Raw genomic sequence first — 8,319 nt, 5'->3', positions numbered from 1 at the left:
TTTCAAATTTTTCAGGCAGATACCCAGAAGAGGGATTGCCGGGTCATATGGTAATTCTATTCTTAATTTTTTGAGGAGCCTCCATATTGTTTTCCATAGCGGCTGCACCAATTTACGGTCCCACTAACAGTGTATGAGGGTTCCTTTTTCTCCACAATCGTTTCCAACCCTTATTATTACTTGTCTTGTTGATAATAGCCATTCTAACAGGTGTGAGGTGGTATCTCGTGGTTTTGATTTGCATTTCCCTAATAGCTAGTGAAGTTGAGCATCTTTTCATGTATCTGTTGGTCATTTGTATGTCTTCTTGGGAGAAGTATCTGTTTAGGTATCTAGCGGGGAGGTAAAAAGGGTAAAGAATGTCAAATATATGGTGATGGAAGAAGACTGACTTTAGTGGTGAACACACAAGATACAGATGATGAATTATAGAATTGTACACTTGAAACATATAATTTTACTAACCTATGTCACTCCAATAAATATAATGAAATTTTAAAAATGATATTTTAACCACTAAAATACTATTTTGGTGGATCTATCAACTTAATGGTATACCATAGATTTCACTACTATCAAAATATAATAAAAAGTTATTTTACTGTGTATTTACTGATAACCTAATTGGTATGTATGATAGGAATTGTAACATTTTATGCTACAGCACTACTTCATTTGAGTTTATTATAGTTAACACTACTATGTGCTACACAATAAATTTTCTCATCACTTCTTCTCATTTGAAAATTCATCATTTAAAAAATCTCTTTATTCTTTTATTATTTGCCCTTGACAATAGTACGCAGTTTCTCCCTATGCATCATTCTCGTGATATCAAATCTAAGTCTCATTTTATTAAATAACTTAAGAAACTAAAGCCTTATTCTATGAAAAAATGTTTTCAATTGAGAATAACAGCGGCAAGAGAGAATTTTATCTTATTAACTGGTAAAAGAACAACATGAATATGTCTTTGTACCAAAGACCATTGTCATTTTGACATTAGAACTATAAATGTAACAATAGGGTTCCAAGGCAATAATTGGTCATAAGATTGTTCTTTGTAGGCTCAAAAAACTTTTTTAGAAAGTTATATTTTCAGATCTCTAGGATGTTTAAGAACTTCACTTATAATATATACTCTGGTTTGAGCAACTTTGGCTACTTTGTCTCCAGGTCTGCGGCTAGGATCCCCATTACATCCAGGTCTAGACTAAGAATGAAATAATCTACATAAAATGCAATCATTCATTGCAATTTTAAAAAAATTTGTATTTCAGTTACAGTTGACATACAATATTATATTAATTAAAACTGTACAACATAGTGATTAGACATTTATATACCTTACAAAGTGATCACCCCAGTAATTCTAGTACCCTTATGACATAATTACATTATTGACTATTTCCCTTTGCTGTACTTTACATCCCCCTATTTTTATAACTGGCAATTTGTACTTCTTAACCCCATTCACCTATCCCCCTTACCCCTCTCTCATCTGGCGACCATCAGTTTGTGCTCTGTATCTATGAGTTTGCTTCTGTTTTGTTTATTTTGCTTTCTAGGTTCCACATATAAGAGAAATCACATGGTATTTGTCTTTCTCTATTTTACTTAGTATACTACTCTCTAGATCCATCCAAGTTGTTGCAAATGGTTTAAGATTTCTTTCTTTTTTAAGGCAGAGTAATACTCCATTGTATGAATGCACCACAATTTCTTTATCCAATCATCTACTGATGAGCTTTTTGGTTGTTTCCATGTCTTGGCTATTGTGAATAGTACTGCAGTAAACACAGGGGGGCATATATTGTTTTTAATTAAGTGTTTTGAATTTCTTGGGGATAAATACCCAGCAGTGGAATTCCTGGGTCATACGGTAGTTCTATTTTTAATTTTTGGGGGAACTTCTATACTGTTTTCCATAGTGGCTGCATCAGTTTACAATCCCACCAACGGTGCCCGAGGGCTCCCTTTTCTCCACATCCTCACCAGCACTTGTTTATCAGTTGATTTATTGATGATGGCCATTCTGACAGGTGTGAGGTGATGTAACATTGTGGTTTTAATCATTCATTCCATTATTGCCCTATTTAAAATTCTTCAGTAACTCCACCTTACCTAAAACCTAAATTCCAAATTCTTTTCGTGACACATAAGACCATGATTGGGCTCCTCCTATCTTTTAAATCTCATCTTCGTTCATTCCTTTTTGAGGGACCTTCATGCCATGCTTCTTAAGTGTATCTTGCTTTTTCATAACTTCATTCTTTGGCACGTTCTGTTCTTTCTGTGTTAAATGTCCTCTCCCTTCTCAAATGTCCCCTTCCTACTCCACATCTCTGGAAAATTTTCCCCTCAAAATCTGTTTTGGATTGGCTTTCTCAGGGAAGTATTTCTGTAATCCCACCAGGCAGTGAGGCCACCATGTGCTCCTACAGTAACCTGAACATGTTTTCCCCGTTGCATGTATCACACTGTATTTTATTCCCATTTGTGTCTTCCTACATACACAGGGGATGGCCTGATCTATTCAAATTCAAATTGTTGAATCCTATTTTTCAGAGACAAGAACGTCCTTTTCTAATACCCGGTACAATTTTTAAGGCCAGACTACTGTCAGAGCATGTTTTTCTTTCCAGTGAATAAGAAGGGCTGCACTCGAGTACTAGATTCAGGAGAGCTGTGCAGGAAATGCATGCTCTCCCTTACGATCGCTAGGAGCTAACTAAATTCCATGCTGAAATAATTTTATTAAAATGGCATCTGGATGGAGGCAATTTTATAGTTTATGTTCCCCCAGAAGTAGATCTAGAGGTGGGCATTAGAATGTAAGTGGGAGGTGAGTCAGGGAAATAGAAAACATGAGAGAGGGAAAGAGAAGAAAGCTAGTAAAGGGTTCATTATCAGTAGCTAAGCCAGGACAGGCAATTGTCGCTTAACCCCACTGAGGAATTCTGGGAAGCGGCGCAAAACACAAGCATCCCGCCGGAGGAAGGAAGTACCGGTGTCTTCATACACCAACCCCGTCACGGGCTGCTGGGGTGGAAGAAGGGTCCATTGCCCAGCGTTTGTAGCCTGCTGTGTGCCTGCAATGGGGCTGAGGAGCCAGAGAAAGCGCTGAGGGAGAGAGAAGTAGGTGCTGACGCTACAAGTCAGGCCCCGTGTGATGGAAATGGCAAGGTCTAGGGAATGTGGGAAGGGCAGCCCTTGCAGCTGCTCTTACCAGAAGAAAAATAAAAAGGAGGCAAGTGCCAGCAACGCGAAATGGGCACTAAAGAACACGGGCTGGGCGTGCTCGACCTTTCGATACTGGCATTTGTTGTTGGTTTCAACCGCAACCAGAACAAAGTTACTTATATCGTCTCAGCAGCAACAGCACCGAGTGCCCAAAATAAGTGGGACCACGGCGATTGCTCTGATGAATAAACGGGAGTGGAAGCCCCCAGGGAGAAGAAGGGAGGGAGCCAGAAGCCTGGCTTCCTGGGTCCTGTGTGAAGGTTCAGGTTGAGGAGAAAAAAATGCCTGCCACCCCCGTTTCCCTCTCCACCCTAAAGCAGAGGAGCTGTGTACAAGAGACAGGAGAAAAGAAATACATAACGGGGGATATTTGTATAGGTTTTTTTTTTTTTTAATGAGGCATGAGTATATATACGTACAATAAACTCCGTCTCCATCGATTCTTCATAATCTTTAGTAAAATCTAGGTGATTTAGCAATGCTTTGACATGAGTGGATTCTAGGGACGCTCCGAATGTTGCCGAGTTCTCTCTCTCTCAGGGGCAGGCTGACAAGGCGATGGTGGGTATCCAGATTACGTCACTGTGCACAGCACTTGCTTATATGACAAAGTTCTCAAGCAAGTTACCTGCAGGCTAATTCAGTCTCGGATGCAGATTATACCCCACTCCCAGATTTATTTTTAAATTGGTACCAATGTTTTTCATGAGAGGTTTCACATTCAATTTCCAACCTCTCCTAAAAAAACAAATCAGAAGTTATACACTGGGATAATCACCTAGTAACAAACAGTGCAGGTTGTTTAGACTGTCACAATCCCCACGACTTTTTATTGTTCTCCAAACATCATGCTTGCAGGGATTTTTTTCCCTTTCCTAGCAAAAATGTGTCTATCAAAAATGGAAAAAGGGCAACTATCCCCAGAGTCCTGCATGATTCTAGAAAAAAAGGGAATGTACACTTCTCTGTGGAAATGAGGGACAATCCTATGTTTAAAACAAAAAGTGTTCGTTAAACATGAGGTTTTAGAGTTCCTGGGGGTGACTGACCTTTGTGCTCAGAAAAGATTAGTTTGATGGTATTTTGGTTTTAAATATTACCATTTGATTTATCTAAGTTACAAATTTAAAAGCCTCGTTTTCCTTAAGCTTCTCATTTCAGCTTACAAATTTAATTCTATTCATAATCTAGTAAATTTTAGCAATTGCTTTTAAGGGAATGTAGAGGAATATTTAGTTCCATTTATAAACAGCTAATTAAAGCTCTTCAAACATTTTAAAATTCATTTATAAATTTAATGTATTTGATTTCCTTTAAGTACTTCAATTGTCTGACTTAAAACCTTCCTGAGTAATTAAATAAATCTCTTAAATCAAATAAATTAAATTTATAAATATACTGAATCAAGTTCTTTTTAAATATTCCAACAGTGTAGATCAATTTAGTAATATTTCAACCTAAAACCACAAGTCTAAATCAATTACTCAATTTATGCATTTTAAATTGGAATTACGAGGCTGATCTGTTACTCTCCCAGACAAAATTCTCTTTAAACAATCAGATTCTTTTTCAACACAAAAGCATCTTATGTGACTTTTGACTCTCTTAAATATTTCTATATTTGATTTAAAACTTTGGTTTAAAAAGATAATTACTACTTTTCCAGCTAATAAACACCACTGTTCATTCTGACAAGCCTACTCCCTGGACTGTTGTTAGAAATTCCTGAGCTCTATTTCTAATCTACGAGGAACTTCAAACTAAAGTAGGTGGTCACATAACCAGCTTCCTAAGATTTTAAGTCACATTACTAATTTTCAAACCATCTTAGAGCCTTTCACGTCCCCTCAGATGGTTATACCACTTCAACCGGATATGTACTTCTTTGGATCTTAAGATAAATATTTCCCCTTTTAAATTTAAAGACTTGTGTCCTAATGGCAGAATACTCATTCATTTCCAGTATTTCCTACCTCTGCCCCAATACTCTTAGGGGCATGAAAATGATACCCAAATGGTTCTGGACATTTCAGATACACTTCTGTCTATTTGACCACGATGTCCAAGACAGTTCTCCTGACAGCGCTATGTGGAAACACTACATCAGGCCCCTTACTCATCTGTCACTGACAGCAATTTGCTTTGGCTAACTGCGAGACACATCATACTACTGCGAGACTGGATAGCCAAAGGCTGTTAACCATAGATCTCAGGCAAGCTGTAAAAGCATTCAAGGTAAAATGATGGAGGGAGGGATTGTTTATTCTTAACTTTTTAGGACACACCAACACTTTAAAGAATCTAACAAAAGTTATAGACCCTCTGCACAAACACACAAACCCTTTAGTTTATAATTTCCAGGATTTCATGTTTCCGTTGATATGTTCACCAGTACATGCCAAGGTAAAAACAAAAACCAACAGAAAACCCTGGGACTAGATGGATCTTTAAAGTCCTTTCCCAACATAATCTACCAAAGTGATTTATTAGAGAGGAGATATCAGAAATTTGGGTCAGAGGATTGGTTTTCAAAAAGAATAATCCAAAGAGCTCATCAGAATCAAAGAAAAGAATTCAATGGAGATTGGATAATTTTCTTTCTTATGAAAGAAAATTTTATTGTCCTAATTTTCATTAAACACGTATGTCAGTAGTAGAGTGTAGTGAAAAGATTAAATCTACAAGGTTAAGAAATTTTAAAAAAATTTTTCAATTATAATTGACATACAATATTATATTTGTTTCAGGTGTTCTAGGAAGTGATAACTCCAGTAAATCTACTACCCATATGACAATCACACATAGTTATTACACCATTATTGACTATATTCCCTATGCTGGACTTGACATCCCCATTTCTATAACTGGCAGGTTGTACTTCTTAATCTCTCCACCTTTTTCACCCATTCCCCCAAACCCTTCCCACCTGGCAACCATCAATTTGTTCTCTATTTATGAGTTTGTTTCTGTATTGTTTGTTCATTTATTTTGGTTTTTAAATCTCACATATAAGTGAAATCATATGGTATTTGTCTTTCTCAGTCTGAATTATTTCACAGCATACTACACTCTAGGTTCATCCATGTTGCAAATGGATGCTGACGGGGGGGGGTGCCAAAAAAATGTATACACATGACTTGTTTTCACATCTTTTGTTATCAGTATACAGTGAGTATTACAGTTTTAATACAGTTTTTTCTTTTCTTAAATTGTGTATACATTTTTTTGGCACCCTTTGTATATATGTACCACCTCTTCTTTATCCAGTTGTCCATCGATGGACACTTAGGTTGCTTCCATATCTTGGCTATTATAAATAATGCTGCAATAAACATAGGGGTGCATATATCTTTTCAAATTAGTGTTTTGTATTTCTTCGTAAAAATACCCAGAGGTGGAATTGTTGGGTCATAAGGTAGTTCGATTTTCAATTTTTTGAAGAAACGTCATACTGTTTTCCATAGTGGCCGCACCAATTTGCAATCCCACTAACAGTGCACAAGGGTTCCCTTTTCTCCACATCCTCACCAACACTTGTTTGTTGATTTATTGATGATTGATATGGTCATTCTGAGAGGTGTGAGGTGATATCTCATTGTGGTTTTAATTTGCATTTCCCTTATTTTTAGTGATGTTGAGTATCTTTTCATATGTCTATTGGCCATGTGTATGCCCTCTTTTGAGAAATTCCATCTATTCAGGCCTTTGCCCATTTTTTAAAATGGGATTGTTTGTCTTTTTGGTTTTAAGTTGTATGAGTTCCTTACATATTTTGGATATCAACCCTTATTGGATGTATCAATGGCAAATATCTTCTCCCATTCAGTAGGTTGTCCTTTTGTTTAGCTGATAGTTTCCTTCACTGTGTAAATATTTTTAGTTCAATGTAGCCCCTATTTATTTTTTTCTTTTGTTTCCCTTGCCTGAAGAGACATACCAAATAGTAATAAATAAATAAATAAATAAATAAATAAGATGTCAAAAGAGTTTTATGGTTTGGGGTCTTACACTTAAGCTTTTATTCCATTTTTAGTTTATTCTTGCATATGTTGGAAGAAGGCAGTCCATTTTCATTTTTGTGCATGTATCTGTCCAGTTTTCCCCGCACCACTTCCTGAATAGATTGTCTTTACCCCATTGTATAGTCTTCCCTCCTTTGTCATAGGTGGAAACCATACAGGTGTGGTTTTATTTCTGGGCTCCCTATTTTGTTCAATTGATCTGTGTGTCTGTTTTTATGCCAGTGTCATGCTGTTTTGATTTCTATAGTCTTATAGTATAATTTGATAGGTAGCAATGTACCTCCAAATTTGTTCTTCTTTCTCAAGATTGCTGTGGCTATTCAGGGTCTTTTTTATTTCCATATAAGTTTTGGGATTATTCTAGTTCTGTGAAAAATGCCATTGGTATTTTAATAGGATAGCGCTGAATCTGTACATTGTTTTGGGTAGTATGGACATTTAAACGATGTTAATTCGTCATGTCCATGAGAACGGTATATCCTTCCATTTATTTGTGTCCTTTTCTTTCTTCAGTGTCTTACAGTTTTCCAAGTACTGAAAGGGCTTTTACACAATGGAAGGTACTAAGCTTGTTCTCTCTCTTTCCTATAATTTCAAAATATAGTATGTTTCCTGTGGTTGTATTTTTGTTTGGGTGGTTCTTTACAGGGAGGTGGGGGAGAGAGCAGAGGTAGTGAGTTACTAAAGAGAAAATAGAAACAACTTCTCTGGAAGTCACAATCTCCACTGTTCCTCATTTGTCTGAGATAACAAAGGATTACTGATCAGCAAGAGGAAGAACCACATGTTGTATAGATGAATGAATGAAAGACATTTTAATATTACTTCCAAACACATACTTTGACATGTATCTTAGCAGATCATGTAGTTTTTCCATGAGCTTCAGCAGTTGTTTCATCCATACACATTATACCATAATGTTTACTGAACAGAAATAATGCTACAGCATGTATTATATTTTTAGAGTCTACATTTTATCTAGTAATGTCAATCTATGGAGTTAAAATTCAGCATTAATAGCACAAGTTTAAAGGAAGATTTATAGCTACTTTGT

Source organism: Rhinolophus ferrumequinum, chromosome 12, assembly GCF_004115265.2.
Source record: "Rhinolophus ferrumequinum isolate MPI-CBG mRhiFer1 chromosome 12, mRhiFer1_v1.p, whole genome shotgun sequence".
In the NCBI taxonomy this organism is placed as follows: Eukaryota; Metazoa; Chordata; class Mammalia; order Chiroptera; family Rhinolophidae; genus Rhinolophus; species Rhinolophus ferrumequinum.
The sequence above is the reverse complement of the archived record's forward strand: the minus strand, read 5'-3'. Positions refer to the sequence as shown.